General features: G+C 42.3%; 1 long non-coding RNA gene across 1 annotated transcript; it reads right to left on the bottom strand.

Annotated features, from left to right (window-relative positions):
- Positions 1-1460: 1460 nt before the first annotated feature.
- On the bottom strand, positions 1461-21064 carry LOC140634718 (uncharacterized). The gene is made up of 3 exons (XR_012032109.1): positions 20766-21064; positions 19727-19797; positions 1461-1751 (listed from the first exon to the last, which is right to left on the bottom strand). It is a non-coding gene; the product is annotated as an uncharacterized lncRNA (long non-coding RNA).
- Positions 21065-22825: the final 1761 nt, after the last annotated feature.

Raw genomic sequence — 22825 nt, 5'->3', positions numbered from 1 at the left:
ACAGAGGTAAGTCAGGCCTGGGTCAGGGGCCCATTCCATGCCCAGTTAAAGTTTTTTCTTCCTGCCCTCTCCTTCCTCCCCACCCAGGAGCTTCCTGTATGATCAGTACCCACCATGACAGGAAGGCCTGCCTGTCTCTGTATCTTTATGGGACTCCATCCTCTTTAGTGTTCTAAGACAGTGTGGTAGCTCTTAGGAATTCTATAAATATTAAGTCTTTTCTAAGAAATGGTTAGCTTGTGTGATGATTTTGTGTGATTAGCAGGAGATGAATTTTAAGTGTCTTCTGTGGTAGAAGCTGGCAGGCCTTTGGGGATTTTGATTTCACCCCCATGTGGCCAGGAGTCCCATGTGTGCTCGATTATAGGGAACTTCAGGCTGTGTACAGGTTCCTGTGGAACCCCCATGTGGAGACTGTGCAAACCAGCTCATCAGGGGGCGGGTGTCCTTATCTGTGTCATCACAGAGATGATCTTTGCATTTCCACAGCACTCACTCGACTTGGTTATTTCCTCTTAGATTCTGTTTTATCTGTTTATGTGGAAGAGATTTATGCCAAAGTTGTAACCACTCAGTTCCAAAACATTTAAATGAATAGTCTTCCTTAGAATAGAATTTCTAAAATAATGGCTTTCATTTAAATCTTCATTATGGACCAGAGTTTATTCAAAGTACTCTGCATGCATTAACTCCTCATAATCATCCTATATCTTAAATACTTTTATTCACATTTTAAAGATAAGGAAATTGGGCCAGAGAAAGATCAAGAAACTCACCTAGGTTCCCAGAGCTAGCAAACAGCAAAACCAGGATTTGAAATCAAGCAGTCTGGTGTAGAACCAGGCTCCTAACCCCTCTGCCAGTCTTCCTGTCTAAGACAAAAGCTTATTTACTTGTGAGAACCTGCTAGTCTTGCATGGCAGCTGAATTACACTTGCTCACCAGCCCACACTGGAGACAGAGATGTAGACATATAACTGCAGAGGAGCTCAGTAGGATAAGGATAGTGAAATATGAGTATAGGAGAGCTCACAGGCAGGGGTGCTCAGCAGTGCTTCGAGAGAGTTTCCTCACAGAGGGTTTCACAGGGAGTGAACTTTGACTTCGCTTTGGAGAATGAAAAGCATTTTCATGGGAAAGAATTCTTTTTTCATTTTTAATTCACTTATGTTGAGTAAATGTCGAAAAAGCACCTCTTGTGTGCCAGGCACTTCTAAGAGCCAGAGTGACAGTAGGGAGCAAGACAGGTGAGGGCCCAGCCTCCTGCAGCTCCATCTAGTGAGGGAAAAGAAAACACAGAGAAGCATTGTTAAGTATACAAAGACAAACGAAATGGGGTCCTAGGATAGGGATGATGGGGGGATACTTTGACCCAGGAGTCAGGGAAGGTGTCTCTGAGAAGGTAACATTTGCACTGGGTCCGTACAATACAAAGGAGCCAGTTCTGCACGCACCTGGGAAGATAGCCTGTATGATGTGCAGGATGGCAAGTGAGCAGAGATCTTTTGGTTTCCGGTTTGCTTTATTTTATTTTGCTTTGTTATTGCTACTTGTGCACATGTTTTGGCCTCTCTGGTTGGAGCAGGATGTTTGCAGTGGTTTTATTTACAATGGGCACACAGTAAAAAGTTTAGCAAATATTTCTTGGCATCTTCTTTTAATCTTTCTTCCAGACCCTGGGGCTCCAATGAACCCTCCTTCATTGGCACCCATTCTTTGTTGTACTTCATTTAACCATTTCTTTGCCACCCCTGTAAAAAAAAAAAAAAAAAAAAAAGAGTCTGGGCCAATTTTTGTTGAACAATGAATGCTATTACATTAAACCAAATTAAATGAAACCATTATCTTAAGTGATCACATTACATTCAGTTAAGCTATTACACATTAAACAGAGCAGCAGGGAAGAGTGTCCCCCGGGTGAGGACAGGCATGCCTGGAGCAGAAGGGGTGGCACACTGGCAGAGGACCGGGGAAGATCCCCTGGGGACCTGCTTTCTCTCCTCTGCTCTAAGCCTGGTCTGTTGTTGCCATTGAGTTCTGCCTGTTTCTTTTCCATTCAAGCCTTTTACCCTAAGGAGAAAAATAGGGAACAAAACAAAACACACCCCAGTTTTTGCTAACTGTTGCTGCATAACAAATCACCTTAAACTTTGTAAGACAAGGGACACCTGGGTGGCTCAGCGGGTTCGGCACTTGCCTTCAGCCCAGGGCATGATCCTTGGGACCCGGGATTGAATCCCACATCGGGCTCCCTGAGTGGAGTCTGCTTCTCCCTCTGCCTGTGTCTCTGCCTCTCTCTCTCTCTCTGTCTCTCATGAATAAATAAAATCTTAAACAAACAAACAAAAAAAAAAAAACCTTTGTAAGATGAGGACTATTTCCTAAGAAAATCGTGGAAATTTCCCGTGATGCTGTAGTTTGGGTGGAGGTTGCTCTGCTGCTTTCTCTGTGGCCAGCAGGTGGTTCTGGCTGTCGGTGGGCCAATGTGGGCCACCCGCGTGGGCTCTCATCCTCCCGTAGGCTCGGCCAGCTCCTTAGCACTGGTCTCAGGGCTGCATCCCATGGGCGCAAAACTGGGAGTTGCAAGTCTTCTTGTGGTCCTGGCTCTGGGACTTGCTCAGTGTTATTTCTACCATATCCTTTGGTCAAAACTGTATTTAAGGTGTGTGGAAATCAAAAGTATTTCTTGATGGAAGAAGCTTCAAGGAATTTGTGGCCTTATTTCATCTACCACAAACTTCTAATAAACACACCCAACCTGTTCCTCCACCAGTCATATCCCATACTTCCTGTAACTAATGTCCACCAATAAATGCATATTTCCTCACTGTTCATGCTTCTTTCACTGTCATCCCACAGCCCACCATGTTCCTGGGCCACCTAATACCTATATTAGGTACTTTTAAAAGCTTAATGCTATCATGTGGATGTTAGAAAGTGGTATACCATGGGCTTATAGTGAAGTGCATATTTTCAAACTTTATTTCATTCATTAAACAGATTCCTACTGTATGCTCAATGGTCAGAACTTTGCAGCAGAATGTGGTGAGGGGGTACAGGGTTCTAGATACATACCTACAGTGTCTGGTTCAAATCTGGAGTCTGGGAATACCTCCTGGAGGCAGTGATATCAGAGCAACTATATGATGAGAAAGAAGTAGCCAGACCAAGAAGAGAGGGGATAATATTGTAGCTACAGAAAACAGGATGGAGTATTTGAAGAAGGAAAATCATTTCTGTGTGGCTGGACCTTTGAGAAGTGAGTGGAGCAAATAGGAGCCATGCAATAGGAGGCAGGAGAGGGGTAAGGGCTTTTAATTACAGCCAGTAAGGAAGAGTGGACTTCAGGGCCCCTAGCCTTCACTCACTGGAGCCACTAACTCTTGATTTTGGCTCAGGTCATGATCTCAGGGTTTTGAGACAGAGCTCTGCTTAGACCACGTGCCCAGTGGGGAGTCTGCTTGAGATTCTCTCCCTCTCCCTGTGCTCCTCCCCAACTCGTGTGTGTGCTCTCTCTCCCTCTCTATCTCTCCCTCTCAAAAAAATAAATAAACCTTAAGAAAAAAAAAGAGAAGAGTGAACTCTCCTGAGAAGACCAGAAGGGACAGTAAGTGTTTTTAAAGACTGTAGTGCCATGGTACAGGTTCCCCATAAGAAACATCACTCTTGGGCAGCCCAGGTGGCTCAGCAGTTTAGCACTGCCTTCAGTCCAGGGCCTGGTCCTGGAGACCTGGGATCAGGTCCCATGTGGGGCTCCCTGCATGGAGCCTGCTTCTCCCTCTGCCTGTGTCTCTGCCTATCTCTTTCTCTCTCTCTCTCTCTCTGTATCTCTCATGAATAAATAAATAAATCTTAAAAGAAAGAAAGAAAGAAAAAAAAAAGAAACAGTACTCTGCCTAAGAAAGCTTTTAGATGTTTTCAATTTTCTTTTTAGAAGGCCACTATCTGGAAGTTACTAAGGATAGTATTTTAAAATATACTAATAGGCCATTGAAAGATTTTTAAGGAAAGGAATGACAAAATGTGATTCCTATTCTAGGGGTATGATATTGTAGAAGTTTCTAAGAGGGCATAAAAAGATGAGGAACTGAGGAGGTGGAGAAGATTTGGAATGGTAGGGCATGCAGGTATCAGGAGCTCATGTGCATCACTGAGAGGACATAAACCAGGCCCTAAAACTAGACAAGCTCCTAAAGACACTGGACTAGGCCTCACCAAGGACACAGCAGTTCTGTTGTCCACTGCAGCTCAGGTGAAGCCACAGCAGGAGATAGGGTGCTACCTGGTCACAGGATAGAGTCCCTTCCAGACCCTTCCCCAACATTCAGAACAACACTCACAAAATGTTGCCAAAGTTCTATCCTGATTGAGATTTATTTCAAGGAAAATTAAAGACTACTGAGGATGTTTTTCCATTGTCTCAGTCCAAAGAGACCTGGCTCTCCCACTGTGTGAGGAGCCCAGTGGGGCCCTTCAGAGGGCTGAACTCTCCTCTCCCACACAGAATAGGGTGGGCAAAACAGCAGTGCTGTCTGGGGATCCTGGTGCAGAGGGGTGATGATGAGAGGAGGCACCAGATGGAGCTGGGGGCGGGGCAGGGAAGGTGGGTATGAAAAGAGCCATGAAGCAGCATGGAAAACAGAGTCAGTCTGAGCATTCCAAGTAGAGGTATTTAACATAAGAAATTTGCTATAAGATGTTTAAAAGCAGGAAGAGAAAAACAGAGAAGGATAACTAGAGAACACAGAGGATAAAAGAGGAGAGAGCTTGAGGATATGGAAGGAGGGCCAGACCTCAAGTAGGCAGCGTCTGCTGTTGCTCTTAGGCTCTGAACCGCCACAGAAGCCAAAAGCGGGAAAAGAATGCGTCCTTCCTGCTGCCCCTCACCTCCCCCTCGGCACCTCAGTGGCTGGAGGGTCATTGAGGAGAAAGATGTCAGAGGCAGGGGGTCGCAGAGATGTAGCTGTGGTTCCCCAGCCCCTCCAGGGCTTCAGACACAGAGAAAACAACAGGTAAATGCCTATACCTGCCCACCTCCTCAGACTTCTATTTTTGTTGTCAAACAGAATTTATGTACATTTATGTGTATTGTTTTTTTAAAATGTATTCTTTGTTTTTTTTTAAAGTAAGCTTCTATACCCAATGTGAGGCTTGAATTTACAATCCCAAGATCAAAAGGCATATGCTCCACTGGCTGAGCATCCAGGCACCCCTTGGTGTATCATTTTTAAGTTTAGTGGCATTAAGTGTATTCACGTTGTTATGCAACCATCACCATACTGTCTCCAGAGTTTTTCATCTTCTCAAACTGAAGTTCTGTATCCTGTAGATAACAATTCTCCATTCTCCCCTCCCCCAACCCCTGGCAACCATCATTCTACTTTAAGTATTTTTTTAAAGCTCCATCAGGCATTAATTTTATGCTAAGGGTACCACTTCCTTAATCATTTCATTTTCTGAGATTTGCTGATGATGAGCTCTCTTGTTCTTTATCTAAAACTGTCTTTATCTTCATTCTTTTTTTTTAAAGATTTTATTCATTTATTCATCACACACACACACACACATACACACACATACACATACACACACATACACACACAGAGGCAGAGACACAGGCAGAGGGAGAGGGAGAGGGAGAAGCAGGCTCCATGCAAGGAGCCCGACGTGGGACCCCATCCCAGGACTCCAAGATCATGCCCTGGGCCAAAGGCAGGCACCAAACCGCTGAGCCACCCAGGGATGCTCTTTATCTTCATTCTTACATACATTTTCATTCAGTATAGAAATTTAGATTTGCAGTTCTTTTCTTCCAATGTACTAATGAGGTCCTTCCATATTCTTTTGGTTTCTATTTTTGCTAATGAGAAGTTAGCCGTCAATCCAACTATGGCTGCTTTGAAGGTAATTCATTCTCTCTGTCTCTCTTTCTCCCTTCCATCCCCCTTCCTTCCTCTGTGTTTTCAAAATATTCTCATTGATTTTGATTATCTGCAGTTTCACTGTGATGTGCTTACGTATGACTTTCTTTTTGTTTGTCTTCCTCGGAGTTCATTAGGCTCATCGAATCTGTATGTTGGTATGGTTAACCTTTCCAGAGAATTCTCAGACATAACCCTTTCAAATAGAGCCTCTCCCAAAGCTCTCTCCCTTTCTGGAAACTTCTTATTCTGCCTTAAAGTTTTCTCACCCTTTCTTACTTAATTTCTATCTTTTTCTCTCTCTCATTCTGTATAATATCTTCTGACCTATCTTTCAGATTTGTCATTTTCTCCTCGTGTTCAATCTGCTTTAAAACCCATTTTACTGAAACATTAATTTGGTTTACTTTATTTTTTCATGTAAGAAGATATATTTGGTTCTTTTACAAATCTGTTATTTCACTTGTTATAGTTTCCTGTTTCCTGAAGATATTTTTAAAAGATAGATCTATTTATTTACTTACTTACTTACTTATTTATTTGAGAGAGTGTGGGAGAGTGGGAGTTGGAGGAGGGACAGATGGAAAGAATCTCAGGTAGACATCCCTCTGAGTGCAGAGCCTGACTTGGGGATCAACCTCACCAGTCTGAGATCGCGACCTGAGCCAAAATCATGAGTCAACCTCTTAACTGACTGAGCCACCAAGGCACCCTTCCTGAAGATATTTTCACGCTTCTTGTATTTTTTTTTTAGCATAACTATCATTCAAAATAATCTGTTTTGGGGGCACCTGGCTGGCAAAGTCATTAGAGCACATGACTCTTAAATCTCAGGGTCCTGAGTTCAGGTTTTATGTTGGGTGTGGAGCATACTTAATTAAAAAATAATAATAATAACCTGTTGCTAATAATTATAGCATTTGAAGTCTTTGGGGGCTAGTTTATGCTGGCTTTTCTGTTCGTACTTGTTCATTGTACCTCATTCCTTTGTTGTGCTAACCTCTTTAATTTTGTGCTACTTTGTTCACTTGAAAATTTATCTGTGAGATTTTTCCAGAGGCCTAGGATGAACATTTCTGCAACCAGAGAGGTTTTGCATTTGTAATTGCCAAGAACCTGGGTACTAGGAACTTGTAACCATTTAGAAGTAAATATGTCTCCATGCCTGATATTGTTAATTTGATCTGCAAAGGTTCATAGGGTCATCATTGGTTTTTCAAACTCAGTGGCAGGTCTTTTCCCCAACCAACCCCAAACTCTTCTCACTTGAGAAGGAGGAGAAAAAGGAGCCAGGCATAGTCTGGTCTCTGTCCTTTTGAGGTAGCTCAGTTTCAGTTCAGTTTCTTGCCTGCTTCCAGCCAAATCTGCAAATGCCTCCAGAGCCAGAGTGAACTGTAGCCCACCAGTAACCTCTTATTTCTTGACTTCCAAATTTTGAACTGTCTTTTCTAGATCTTTTAAGAAATTATCTTTTCAGTAACTTTTAAGAAAGTTTTTCATATTCTATCATTTTAAGTCATCTTCAGTAGGAATGTGGTTCAAAAAATACAGCCTGCTGTCTGCTGTCATAGAAAATGAAATTCCGGGTAGCCCTGGTGGCGCAGCGGTTTAGCGCCGCCTGCAGCCCGGGGTGTGATCCTGGAGACCTGGGATCGAGTCCCACGTCAGGCTTCCGGCATGGAGCCTGCTTCTCCCTCTGCCTGTGTCTCTGCCTCTCTCTTCCGGCATGGAGCCTGCTTCTCCCTCTGCCTGTGTCTCTGCCTCTCTCTCGCTCTCTCTGAATGAATAAATAAATAAATAAATAAACTTAAAAAATTAAAAAAAAAAAGAAAAGAAAATGAAATTCCCCTAATTATCATTCTATTTATTTTCTCATTTCTATCAAGTCCCTGCACAGTCCAGTATTACCCATAAGGATTTCCTCAACTCTAATATGGGGTTAATCATTTTTTTCCTAGCCCACAGAGTCAATGTGAAAGTCAAATAAGATACCCTAGGTGGAAGTGCCTATAAACAGTGTCATTCAGAGGGAACAATTAGGAGGAATGTGAGCACAGTGATTTGATGGTCTGTGTGTTCTTAGCTCTAAAATTCCAAAAGTCTATATATTTTTTAAAGATTTTATTTATTTATTCATGAGAGACATAGAGAGAGAGAGAAAGAGAGAGGAAGAGACACAGGCAGAGGGAGAAGCAGGCTCCATGTGGGGAGCCTGATGTGGGACTGGATCCCAGGTCTCCAGGATCATGCCCTGGGCCGAAGGCGCACTAAACCACTGAGCCACCCGTGCTGCTCCAAGAGTCTATATTTTTGATGAATATTTCCCATCTCCACTTATTTATGTAAATTTTATTTATATAAATCTCATCTTCACCATCCTCTGCTCATTTATAATACCCAGCACCATTTTTTTCTATATAACTTTACCTATTCTTCAAGATTCACACAAGTATACCTTCTATATAAAGTGGTCCTTATAATGGCTACAAGAATCCAGAAGTGTGAGCCCCAGTTAGATGAATTTAATCAGAATCTTGGGAGGTAAGGTCCAGATGGTGCTACTGTACAATCAAGGCAGAGAATCACATTCTACATAAAACCTTTCCTGCCACAGAGACACAGCAGTCTCTCCTTCTGAATCCAATCTCTTATTGACTGTATCATTCAGGAGGGACAGAGCCCCCAATGCCTCAAGATTTCTCTTGTTGAACTGGTAAATACCTTGTCTTTCTAAACAGAATATTACTTCTTTGGTGGATAATTTAGCTTTCTTCCCATATTGCATGTAGAGCTATCCCTTGTGAATAATAAAAAACCCAAAGATATTTTCATATGTGATTCTTACAAGGAATAGGAAAATGACCTGTTTGTCCCAGATAATACACTGATGCCACAGTTTCTAAAATGACTTAAAAAAACCTTCAAAACATTAGAGAATTGGTTGAAAAAATTATATGTTAATCCTATGGTGGAATACATTATAGCTATTACAAAATGTTAGAGGAGACTACTGAATGGCATAGTAAAATGATTTTGTTACGTTAAACAACAAACAGTGAATTACAAACAGTATGCAATTTTAAACTTCAGGGAAGAACTTATGGATAAGTCATATTCTTGAACACTTTGTATTCAAAAAACAAAAACAAAAGCCCCATTGTTTTCCTATGGTGTATGTACATGTGCATGCACAAGAGCAAAGTTAAGTGAAAGGTGCCCATCACTGCCTTTTTAAACAGTGCCTCTCTTTTCTCTATTTCCATCCAAGATTATTATTATCCTGGGAAATTATTTATCCGGCACAAGCAGAGGCACCATCTCTCACTGTTTTGCCCTAGCCAACATATGCTATTTCCCTCACTCTAATACAAGATAGGTGGCCAGGCTGTGGGAATAGGCTGTAAGTTTGAGTGTAAATGTGATTAGTCACCTGACTAAATCCTGATTACTATATATTTGAACTCACTAACGTTCCAAAAGCATGAAACTAGAATATAAAAGGAAGTTATGACAGGGCTCAGCTTTTTATAATCTTGAGTGGGGTCAGCTATATATGTGACATAGAAAAGAATATGATGGAAAGAGTAGATCACTTTGTTCTACTTAGAGAATAAAATAGTTTTACAAAGATACAAAAGTAAAGCTGTGCCATAGGACCCCAAGATACATACATTCTATATATATATATATATATATAGAGAGAGAGAGAGAGAGAGAGACAGAGACAGAGACACAGAGACAGAGGAGAGAGACAGAGACAGAGAGACAGAGAAGAAAAAGAAAAAGCCTGGAAAAGAATATGTCAAAATGTTACCAGCCATCAGAACTCACCCATACCTGGCTGGAATGTTATTTGGTACAAACTCTATTGAAAACAAAAACAACTTGGCAATACCTATCAAAATTACAAATTCACATATCTTTTGATGCAGCAATTCCACTTCCAAGGGTAAATTATGATATGTTCACACATTTGAGAAGATAATATATGTGTGTCCTTACTACTGCAGCAGAATGCAGAAAAGCCTGAAAATAAAGCATCCATCAGAGCTTGTTAAATAATTATGACATGTGGCTGAAGTTTATGCAACTGTAAGATAGAGAAAACACTTTATAAACTCATATGGAATCATCTCCAAGATATATTTTAAGTGAAAAAAACTTAGATACATATGTAAAATGGTTTGGATTTTCTATGCTACTATTTGCTTTAAATAAAGTTGGGGAGAAGGAATATGTATATTTTCTAACATAGTGCATATATAAAATTTTGGTTGCCTTTGGGGAGGGAAATGAGTAGAGACGAAATTTTTTTTCAAAGACTTAATTTTTCAGAGCAGTTTCAGGTTTATAACAAAATTGAGAGGAAGGTACAGTGATTTTCCATATACTCCCTGTCCCCACATGCATAGCCTCCATCATTAACAATATCATTCACTCAAAGGTACATTTTTTTTTTTCCCCAAGGATGAACCTGCATCACAATCCTTGGAAGTTCACAGTTTATCTTAGGGCTCACTCTTGGTGTTGTACATGGTATGGACTTGGAGAAATGTATAATGGCATATAGCTATCATCATAATATCATACAGGAAATTTTCATTGCCCTAAAAAAGAATTTTTTCATTACACATTCTTTTATACCTCTTGAACTTGAGCCATGTAAATAAATTGCCTAGTTGAAAAAACAATTAATAATTTTAAATATTACCAACCTGCTAGAGTGTCAGGTTCATGGAAGGGACTGTATCTACCTTGTATGTAGTTCTAGTCACAGCCCCCAGCAAAGTGCCCAGCATGGACACTATTATTCAATAATAGCTGATGAAGAAATGAATGATTAATATTTAATATGGGATTCCCAGAGATTTTTTTGTAATTTGTAAATATTCTATAATCAGTACACAGGTACTGATTTTTTTGTAATCAGAAATAGAGTTTTTGAGTGGAAAGGAAAACTCAGATACAGTATAACTCTTAGACCCAGGCAAATGGGGCCCCTGCCCTGGGTCAGCCTTGTGCCTCCGAAAGCCCTGTGCATTGGAGTGTCTTCAAAATTTTCTGAGACATCTCTTGTCGGTTGGAACCATTGCCATTGCAACAGGGTGCCAGATCCCAAGATGCTCTCCAGTCCCTTGTCATTGTTCCCCTCAGGGTGATCAGATGCCCCAAGGAACCCTAGGACTCATGAATATGCATCATCCCTGCCTGGCCCCGTGGCTGGGTCCTCATTCCAGGAGAGAGAGCAGAGAACAGATAGTTTTCATAGGCTGATATGGTATTTCTTTTGTGGAATTGTGTGAAATAGGCCACTAGTTGGTGCTGATACCTTAATTTTGAGTGACTGTCACTCAAGTCAGACACTGGGTAGGGGGTAAGTTCAGGGCTTGACCACTGAGAATTCCCCACTAAGCCCTGAGCTTGAGTTCTCTTGGAGCCCATCCACTAGTTGGTTCTGACTTATCCATATTTCGACATTTTGTCATCATATTATTTATATGGACAGAACACCAAAAAAAAAAAAAAAAATTACTGGGGCTCACATACCCCAAGGGTGGCCGTGTTATAATCATTTGTAGTATTTGAAAGATTTTAGTGAAAACAAATGAATTTAACATTCTGACAAATAAAAGCAAACACTTTTTTCTAGAATAGGATAAAAGAAATCAAATGGGGGGCACCTGGGTTGCTCAGCAGTTGAACATCTGCCTTTGGCTCAGGGCATGATCCCGGTGTCTGGGATTGAATCCTGCACTGGGCTCCTTGCAGTGAGTCTGCTTTTCCCTCTGCCTATGTCTCTGCCTCTCCCTGTGACTCTCATGAATAAATAAATAAAATCTTAAAAAAAAAAATCAAATGAAATAGAATAATGTTGGCAAGTAAAAGAAGACAGCTAAACCACTGTGGTTGGAGTCCCTGCTCACCAAATCCAGTATCAGAGGAGCCCAGTGAGTTATATAGTGGGCTGTTTTCATAGCTGAGGTCCGTAGTTTTATGGTGATTAAAAAAAAAAAAAAAAACACATTGAGGTCCATAGTTTTACAGTGATTTAAAAAACCATGTATGAATATATAAACTTCCACCCCCTTGCCCATTCTTGGCAAAGTTCAGAAGAGGTCAAGCTCCACCACTCTGGCACAGCTGCTCTGGACCCACAATGAGGCTACAGTCCACATGGTTCAACACTACAGAGAAATAACCCAGCCTGCCTCTTAATGTAGTCATCACCCTGCACACTCCAACACCTTCTTCCAAAAAAATTGGGCTTTAGAGAGAGAGTAGTGTCAAAGAGAGATTGGCTCGAGAAGAAGCCACCTTGGGGAGATAAAGTCAACTTCTTTCTCCTAAAATCAGAGACTAAAACACTTTGCTGCTCTTTCCCCCTACTGCATCTCTGTGCTGAGTCAGGCAACTGTAAAATCCAAAGAAAATGCCGTGTCTCTGACTAAAAACCCCTTGGTCCTTCCCTGGTTTAGACCAGTCCTTTCTGCTTTCTCCAGAAAGACAGACCTGAAGGTGTAGAGGGACCCTTGCTAAGGTCCACCAGCTCCTTCTCTCAAGTTCTGTGAGGGCTGCAAAAAAAATGAAGCTGTGACTCCTGACTCAAGTCAGGCCAATGTGCTGTTGTATTCTGAAATTCAGCAGAGTCTCTTTTCCATTTCCATGAGTGTACCTGTATGTTGTATATGAAGAAATAAGTATGCTGATACAAGCAGAGAGGAAAGGGGTGACACAGATGGAGCCCTTGTCACTGAAGGCCAGATCCAGCTAGTTTCCATGCACAAATACCATTTGAAGGGCTATGTGTGATGGGCCTGAGGATATTTGACTCCTGTCTCCCCATCATTGCTCAGAGCCTGATCCCTATGCCCTCAACATCTTGGTCCTGCTTAATCTACAATCTGTGATCCTTTTTTAGTAACCTGTCCCTCCCTCTCCCCACCCAGACTAAGCAAGAGCCCACACAACCAGAAAGGGTGGCCTGCGTTTATTTTGGAAAAGAGTCACAAGGCCTTGGGCAGGACATGAAAACCCAGTAGTTTATGAGTGGGAATGAGAGAGGTGGATGTGGTCAAGCAGCAAGTTTTTGGAGGTCTGCTGATCTTGAGACTGAACATGCAGGTGTCAGCAACAAAGCTGGGCAGAAGGCAGGCTAGCGAACATGAGAGGAAACACCCAAAAAACACTGTTAGTAGATTGCTTGCTGCCCCTTCCTGCATTTATTAAAAGACACATGTACACACCTACTATGGGCCACTCCAGCAGAAGACTTGCCCAAGTATCTGTGCCTGTTCTTACATCTTCATGGGGACAACACACATCTAAACAGATAACTGCAATAGAGTGCCCATCACCCAGTTACCCCATCCCCCCATCCACCACTCCTTCTGCAACCCTTTGTTTCTTTCAGAGTTAGGAGTCTCTCGTGGTTTGTCTCTCTAATTTTTCCCACTCAGTTCCCCTCCTTTCCCTTATAACCCCTTTCATTATTTCTTATATTCCATGTATGAGTGAAACCATATGATTATTGTCCTTCTCTGATGGACTTATTTCATTCAGCATAATACCCTCCAGTTCCATCCATGTCGAATCAAAGGGTGGGTATTTGTCTTTTCTAATGGCTGAGTAATATTCCATTGTGTCTATGTGTATACACACACACACACACACACACACACACACCCCACATCCTTATCCATTCATCTGTCGAGGACATTGTGGCTCCTTCCACAGTTTGGCTATTGTGGACATTGCTGCTATGACCACCGGGGTGCAGGTGTCCCAGCATTTCACTACATCAGTATCTTTGGAGTAAATACCCAGGAGTGCAAATGCTGGGTCGTAGGGTAGCCATCACAGTTTTCCAGAGTGGCTGTACAGCTTGCATTCCCATCAACAGTGCAGGAGGGTTCCCCCTTCCCACATCCTCTCCAACATTTGTTGTATCCTGTCTTGTTAATTTTCACCATTCTCACTGGTGTGAGGTGGAATCTCATTGTGATTTTTTTTTTTTAGGAAGTTTTATTTTTTTTAAGATTTTATTTATTTATTCATGATAGACACACACACAGGGAGGCAGAGACACAGGCAGATGGAGAAGCAGGCTCCATGCAGGGAGCCTGACGCAGGACTCAATCCTGAGACCCCAGGATCACGCCCTGGAAAGCAGGCACTTAAACTGTTGAGCCACCCAGGCTGCCCCTCATTGTGATTTTGATTTGTATTTCCCTGATGGCAAGTGATGCAGAGCATTTTTTCATGTGCTTGTTGGTCATGTGTGTGTCTTCTTTGGTGAGATTTTTGTTCATGTCTTCTCCCCATCTCCCCATTTCATGATGGGATTGTTTGTTTCTTGGGTGTTGAATTTGATAAGTTCTTAATAGATTTTGGATACTAACCCTTTATCTGATATGTCATTTGCATATATCCTCTCCCATTCTGTAGGTTGTCTTTTAGTTTTGTTGACAAAATAATTTATTTTGCTGTGCAGAAGCTTTTTATCTTGATTAAGTTCCAATAGTTAATTTGTGCTTTTGTTTCCCTTGCCTTCATAGATGTGTCTTGCAAGAAGTTGCTGTGGCCAAGGTTAGAAAAGTTGTTCCTGATGTTCTTCTCTAGGATTTTAATGGATTCTTGTCTAATATTTAGATCTTTCAACCATTTTGAGCTTATCTTTGTGTTTGGTGTAAGAGAATGGTCCAGTTTCATTCTTTTCCATGTGGCCGTCCAATTTCCCCAACACCATTTATTGAAGACACTGTCCTTTTTCCAGTGGATATTCTTTCCTGCTTTGTTAAATATTAGTCGACCATAGAGTTGAGGGCCCATTTCTGGGTTCTCTATTCTGTTCCATTGATCTATATGTCTGTTTTTGTGCCAGTACCACACTGTCTTGATGATCACACCTTTGTAATACAGCTTGAATTCTGGTATTGTGATGCCCCTGGCATTGGTTTTCTTTTTCAATATTCCTCTGGCTACTCGGGGTCTTTTCTGATTCCACACAAATCTTAAGATTATTTGTTCCAACTCTGTGAAGAAAGTTCATGGTATTTTGATAGGGATTGCATTGAACATGTAAATTGCCCTGGGTAGCATAGACATTTTCACAATATTTATTCTTCCGATCCACGAGCATGGAATATTTTTCCATCTCTTTGTGTCTTCCTCAATTGCTTTCAGAAGTGCTCTGTAGTTTGTAGGGTATAGATCCTTTACCTCTTTGGTTAGGTTTATTCCTAGGCATCTTATGATTTGGGGTGCAATTGTAAATGGCATGGATTCCTTAATTTCTCTATCTTCAGTCTCCTTATTAGTGTATAGAAATGCCACTGGTTTGTGTGCACTGATTTTGTATCCTGCCACTTTGCTGAATTGCTGTAAGAGTTCTAGCAATCTTGGGGTGGAGACTTGGGGGTTTTCTATATACAGTATCATGTCATCTGCAAAGAGGGAGAGTTGGACTTTGGGATGCCTTTTATTTCTTTTTGTTGTCTGATTGCTGAGGCTAGGACTTCTAGTACTAAGTTGAATAGCAGTGGTGAGAGTGGACACCCCTGTCGTGTTCCTGATCTTAGGGGAAAAGCTCTGTGTTTCCCCATTTAGAATGATATTTGCTGTGGGCTTTTCGTAGATTACTTTCTCTTTTAAGATGCTTTTTTAAAATGCTGAGGAATGTTTCTTCTATCCCTACACTCTGAAGAGTTTAAATCAGGTTGGATGCTGTATTTTGTCAAATGCTTTCTCTGCATCGATTGAGAGGATCATATGGTTTTTGTTTTTCCTTGTATTGATGTGATCTATCACATTGATTGTTTTATGAGTGTTGAACCACCCTTGTATCCAGGGGATCAATCTCACTTGGTCATCATGAGTAATCCCACTTCATCATTATACTGGAAGTAGAAATCTTTAAAAATAATTTATCACTCTATAAGGTATAAAATCACCCAATACTATTTTATTCTGTGTCTGTTTTTTAGCACCTGTCAAGTGTTAATTGGCAATTTGCTTTTTCTCTTTAGTGAATTCTGCTTATTTGGGGTTTGGGAGGAGCTCATCATTTTTCTAATGTTTTTTTTTTTTAAAGATTTTATTTATTTATTCATGAGAGACACAGAGAGAGAGGCAGAGATACAAGGCAGAGGGAGAAGCAGGCTCCACGCAGGGAGCCTGACATGGGACTCGATCCTGGGTCCCCAGGATCACACCCTGGACTGAAGGCAGCACTAAACCGCTGAGCCACCTGGGCTGCCCCTTTTCTAATGTTTTATAAGCCTCTTTGCTTATTTATTTGAGAAATTTATCTGCTACCTGTGCTGCAAAACAGTGCCTTTTTATTTTGTTTATGGTTGGCTTTTTTTATTTCTTCCAGATGTTGTCAATTTTTTATGAGATCCAGTTTTTCACTCTTCTTTTGTGGCTTCTGGGATCCCTGTCCTGCTTAGGATAAGTGTTCCCCTCCTTGATTGTAAAATATGACAAAAATGCTTTGTGTTTTTTTTCTAACTTTGCTAAGTTTCTGTCCATTTTACACATCAATCCTGATCCACCTATAATTTATATTAGTGTAATAACAGAGGGAAGGATTCAGCTCCCCTACTTCCCAAATGCTGAACCACTGTTCCAACCCATCTATTGAAGAATTCATCTTCTGGTCCCAACACTGGCTTGGCCCTGCTGTGATTGCTATGTGTGACAGTCCTGGCTCTGCAGCAATGCTGAGTCTGCAAGGGCCAGGGCCACAGGATTTACTTTTGTCTAACCCCTATGTCACTTAGCAGAGCCCTGAGCCCACAGGAGCAGCTCCCAGGCCAAGATGGTAAACTGGGTAGCCCACCTGGAATCTCAGCAAGAGAGCATGGCTGTGCTGGAATGAGGTCCCACCCCTTGTTGCTCTTGGCCTGTGCCCCGATGACCTTCCCACAGATGGAGCTGGCATTTCTTTCCTTCACACTCTTAACCAGCATGGTGGCCTTTCAGAGGCTCTTCAGTAAAAGTGGCAGGGTAACAAACAAGTAACTGTTACCCAAAACTGGGTTCACCTTTGGTGAGTGTTGAGCCAAGACACAACTAAGCCAAAGAATAGAAGGGAGGGTTTTACTTATACAAGAAAAGGAGTACACTCGGGATCTTTCCCAAAGCAATGTCTCCTTGAACAACAAAACTGGGCAAGTTCTAAGCTAAGGGTACATAAAAATTCATGAGGGATTTGCAGAAGGAGGACTTCAGCATGGAACTGGGATAAAAGTCCTCTCAAGGTGAAAGAGTCCAGGTCTTAGTAGATGGGAGTCAAGAGGCCTGCAAGAGTTGGCTTAGATCCTGCCAAGATAACCCAAGAGTGTTCTTCAAGTCAATCTCTACTTTTGAATCAGCCCTGGGAATTTTACCACTAATTTATTGTCCCTGAAATAATTGGGCTATCTCCTAGCCTGAGAGTACCTGTTTCTCTTATTTCTTTTATTTCCTTAAAATTACTAATTAGTAAGGTCTATTCTGCAATTTCAACATATTTCAGGACATTCTGTAAGAAATGGGTTTGGGGCAAGTAGTGCTGGCCAGGCAAAGATCACAAGATGGCCAGGTGCCTAAAATGACTTTTCTTATGTCAAGGTGCTATGTCTCACCTTTCTTTTTCCAGGGACCCCTTACTCTGTCTGCTTACATAACCATTAACAAAAGGGAGAAAGAGTCCTTTGTTGCTGCCATCTGTTCACCAGAATATTACAGAGCTACAAAAAAAGTGACAGGATCCACATGTACATGCATATCTGGAAATGTGTTTATGATATTTTCAATAGAAATAAAATTACATAAGGGAATATATTGATAATCTCATTTTTATAATAAGTATCAAAAAGTGTGTATGTCTTTCAATGCAAATATTAGAAAGATCTGGAGATCTACAACCAAGTATTCTGTGTGGTGGTAAGCAAGGGGGTCTGAGAGCTGAATAACAGTCCAGAAGTGGAAAAGAGAATCCTACAGGCCCCTGAGCCCCCAGTGGAGTTCTCAGGGTTTGCTTCAGTATTTGTGCTCTCTCCAGACTATAACTGGGAGATGCTAATCACATAATTTTCAAGACCCTTCTGGTTATAAAGTGGTTTCCCATGCAAATAGGACTTTAGGGAGAGAGTGTCCAGATCACACTGATGACTTAATCACGTTTAATTAGCACATTGTATTTACTCATATGAGCCCAGAAAATGTGAGTCCATCAACTAGTAATAGATCTGGGTTCCCTGCACTAACTCATAGTTCACAGGACCCGTGCAGGACAGGCCCGGGAGCAGTCCCACCCCCTAAGCTTCCCCAACTCCCTGGCAGGGCATCCTGAGGCCCTCAAGGCAACACCCACCCCTTAGGCTAATGTGAATGCTCAGTGATGTTAATTCTGTCTACCCCACCTCTCCTGTTCAACAAAGTCTTCTACCCTTAAGGAGGTGATTTGTTTGCTGGTTGTCTTGTTTTCCCTCCCCCACTTCCATCTTTCTTTGGGATTAGTGGATCATTTTGGATTACGGAATTGACTTTTAGCTATACCTCTTGGTGTTATTATTACTATTTAGTGGTTTCTAAAGGTATTGAAATATACATCATTAGCTTTTCACAGTCTGCTTAGAATTAACAATGTTCTATGCCGCTTCACATAAAATATAAGAACCCTGCACCTGTGGAGGGCCATTTCCTACCCTTTCTCCCCTATTCTGTAACTGTCCGGTGTACATCAGCATGTGTCCCACACCACACAGTGCAAGTTATAAATCTTTGCTTTACACACCCATACACATTTTAAAGGAATTAAGAGAAAAAGAGTAGTCTTTAATGCTTATGCACATCCCACCTCCAGTGCTCTTCAGTAAGGGAGTTATAATGCACTCAGGGAAAAGACATAGGCATAGGCTGAGCAGAAAGAGTTAGGGGTCCCCAGAAAAAGACAAGACACAGCTTTCATGACATGAGAGAAGCCATTTTAGGTCTCTACTTCTTTTCCATGATCTCTGCCCTACTTTCCTGAGAGCACACTTCTTGCAGAACTTCCCAGGAGGTGTCAGAATTTCAAAGAAATGCAAAAACCTCAGCAGTTAAGGATTTTAGGAGAAGAAGAAGATGCAAGAACTGTCTCTACCAGGCCAGGGAATAGACCAACTCTATCAGACACAATAAATCAGTTGTGATGAAGAAGTAGGCAAGGCTCTGCATTCCTTATCCCAGATAGGGAGCCCAGGATCCCATTCAGTTTATACAGACTCTCAGAGCAAGTCCCAGGCCGCTTCTCTTCCCAGGTTATCTGTGCTTCCTTATAATGTTAGAGTCGGCCTTAGGAGGAACACAAGTTTCATTAACATAATATGCAATGCATGTATAGGCATGTTTTCTAAGTACTCTGCACAACCTTATACCCACCTTTACATGTGATGATAATGCTCCCCTAAGTATTCACCCTCAACCCTGAATAAAAAGAACCCACAACCCTGCTCCAGGAGTCATGGCTTTGGAAATTACTTCCCTTGATCTTCTTGTTTCCTGCAAATAAAGTTTCCTTTGGGTGACAACTCCCTGTAATCTCCATCTGTACCTCACCAAGCAGTGAACTCACATTACTTTGTAATCCAGAAAATTATCCAAGACAACATACAAGTATAGCAGAATTTATGGATGCAATTACCTGGGTGATTCAGGTACCGATCTTTCTGGGGGAGGAAGAATTTCCTCTGCCCTTCCAGATCCTTCTAGCTGGACTTAGAACCAAGGTGACATGAGACAGATTAACAGAGAAAAATCAAATGTAATAGGGTACTTACAGGAAATCCACACAGACATGAATTCCAAAGGTAGGCAACATGATGCTTATATGAGCAAAGAGAGATATAGACTGAGGATACAAAGAAGAGAAAGATCATTAGCTATACTAGGTGAGGACTCAATGTTTGGAAAACAAAGGTTATTATATAGAAAGCTTTCTTAGGTGAAGAGGAATCTCTGTTAATAGTTCTATTCCTATAAAGCAAGAAGTTGAGGGGGGAGGTAAGCTTTTCCTGTATCTTCTAGATTTTGATCACTTTTAACTCAAAAGAATGCTCATGTCTAAGTGGCCCACCTTGAGCAGACTTCCCCTGGCCTCTACACCTTCACTTGTCAGGGATTGGATTTTATTTCTCTGATCAAATATCCCAGAAGTCATGGCTTTTCTTTTTCCTCTCCTGATTGTATGAAATCAGATCTAATAAAATCACTTGTACTCTGTCCTCAAACATGTGACAGTTTGGTTCTGCTTTATGATCCCATTTTAGAGGAAGAGTAGGGTCCCTGTCCCATTAACAGAAACATTCCAATTGCTTCTCTTGAACGTTCCTGGAGAGTCTGTGTGGCTCTGATGAATACATACTTTAGTTCTCCTCCAGGGAGATCTCTTGCAGGAGGGCCTCAGCAGCCTGGTCTTCCAGATGTAGGAAAGATGTTAGGGTTCCAAGCTGACAGCCAAGAAAGAATTCTTGAGATGTCTTTGGTGCAAAGAGATGTTTTATTAACACACAGGGACAGGATCCAAGGGCAGAAAGAGCTGCCCTGGGGTCATGAGGAGTGGCCCATTATATACTTTCAAGTTGGGAGGGGGTTAGAGATAGTGTAAATCTCTAAGGAATTTGGAAGCAAGGTTTCTAGGACCTTAAAAGAACTAGCTATTGTTGGGAAAAGGTCTTTTATTACCGTCTAATAAAACCTGAGTCATTAGACCCTTCAGATGTATGTCGGTGGGTGATGTGCTTGGGAGCATATGATTGCCCAACACTATCTTGAAGGGTTCAGAGATAAAGGGAACTTCTAGAGGAATTTTAGACTTACAGGATCCTGGGGATGGGGCTAAAATTGCCTTTTGCCCTTAGCAAAGTATTAACATGAAGACAGTTGAGTCCCTGGAGGAATGTCACTCTGCCTGTTTTAAGAACTTGTCAATGGGCTGTAGGTAGTAAGGAAATTTAAAGTTTTTTCTTCTTCTTTGTTTCCCCTATCACTCCCAGTCATCAGCCTCTTGGTGGCCTTTCCTGCTGATCCCCACAGGCCCTGGAATGTGGTGCTTTTGTTCTGAAGATTGTCAGAAAGCCAGAAGGTTGGAGCAGGAAGAAGGAACAGTGTCGGGGAGAAGCAAGTAGAGGCAGGCAGGAGAAAGACCACACAGCACCTTTATGATGTCAGCGGTGATTATTCAAAATGTGATGAGAAATCATTACAGAATTGCAAGTTCTGGGGTGAAACTGTCACCAGCAAGACCCCACTACCCACCCACGTGCCCCCAAGAGCCCTTTGCTTCTTCACAAGAATGTTAACCTTACTGTTTAGAGGCCAACAATAGGAAGAGATCTGGCCAGCCTAGACTGGTTTGAGCTCAACCACTGACTCACACCTGCAGGTGCCTGGGTGCCTGACCTTTACCTCTACCTCACTGTAATGTTGAAGTCTCTGCCCTAGGAGGAGCACAGACCTCAGGTAATATATAATGATGGACCAGCCCGTTCCCTAAGTATATCTGTGTGGCCTAATGCCTATCTCTACATATTATAACAAAACTTCCCTTTCTGAATATTCATCCAACCCTAAATAAAGAGAACCCACTCACTCCTGTTCGGCAGCTGTGGCTTCAGAAGTTATTCTCCATGATCTCCTTATTTGCTGCAAATAAAGGTTACTTTGTGTGACAGCTCCCCCTGGTGCGATCTCTACCTGTAACTCAGCAAGGAGTGACTTCATGTTAGTTTGGCTACTAAATGACCCAGTTGGTACCCTCAGGTCATCACCATGACTGTGTAGAGAAGGATTTGAAGCAGAAGTAGATACATGAGGTCCAGGGAGAGCACGTGGCAAAAATAAAGAGGGGTGGCAGATTCAAAGTCTAATCTGGAAGTTAAGTTGTCAGGACTTCAGAGGTGCCAGGAAGGGACTGGAGGAAAGAGAAATCTGGGTGAAGCCCAGTGTTGGGCTGATCCACTACATTGTAATGAATGTTGCTAGCATTTACTGCAGTAGAAAGACCCGCAGGAGACAGTAGGGACAATAAATTCTGATGGGAAAACCAGCAGGTTCCTTCTGGACTCTCTAGGTTTACAGTGTCTTTCACATGCAAGGGAGGCTGCCTTAAGCAGCTGGGTTTACAAGGTTAGAGTATAGGGCCCGGGGAGACCCCTTTGGCCCCTTTGGTCCGGGAAGGAGCATCTTCCTCATAAGCAGAGCCCCCTTACCTCCAGCATCACCCCCACATGTGCACTGCAGTCACTGAGGGCCTTCTGCATGTGGGACTGCCCCTCTGCCAGGGAACTGATGGCTCCCCGGGCACACAGACCGTCCCTGTGATTGGAGCTGGGCTTCTACCTCCCCACTTATACTGGGGTATAGCAATTGTCAGCACATGAATCCTAATAATAAGGAGGAGTGTGGTCGAGTAAAATTGAGAGGAGCAAAATGATGGGAATCCACTGAGGCAGTCTATTTCCAAGCAACCATTTTAAAAGAATGTAACACAGTAGGGATCGGCTCCTGCCCTCTGCCAAGCTCTGCCCTCAGCATCACCTTCAGATATGAGAAAGATGAGCCCCTGCCCCGGGGCCCTGACTAGAAGGTCACTGCTTTGGGCCTCCTCCAGCCACACCCCTCCCCAGGAGGTTGAGTTCATATGCCAAGGGGACAGGTCCACACAGAATTCACACTCTTCTGAACTATGCTGGGACACGGGAACCCCAGAACTACCGACATAAATGAACACAGCCCACTTTGAAGGCCTGCATGAGCTCCTTCCCTGTCCCCTGCACTTCAGAGCTGAGAGGGGGACCAAACCTGAAACTGGAACAAGATATCTCCCTCCTCCTTCCTGCCCCCCTGCCCCATGCAGATGTCAGGGAGGAAGACCTTCC

Source organism: Canis lupus, chromosome 6 (genome assembly GCF_048164855.1).
Source record: "Canis lupus baileyi chromosome 6, mCanLup2.hap1, whole genome shotgun sequence".
Lineage (NCBI taxonomy): Eukaryota > Metazoa > Chordata > Mammalia > Carnivora > Canidae > Canis > Canis lupus.
Note: the sequence above shows the minus strand (reverse complement) of the source record. Positions and strands in the feature narration are given on the sequence as shown.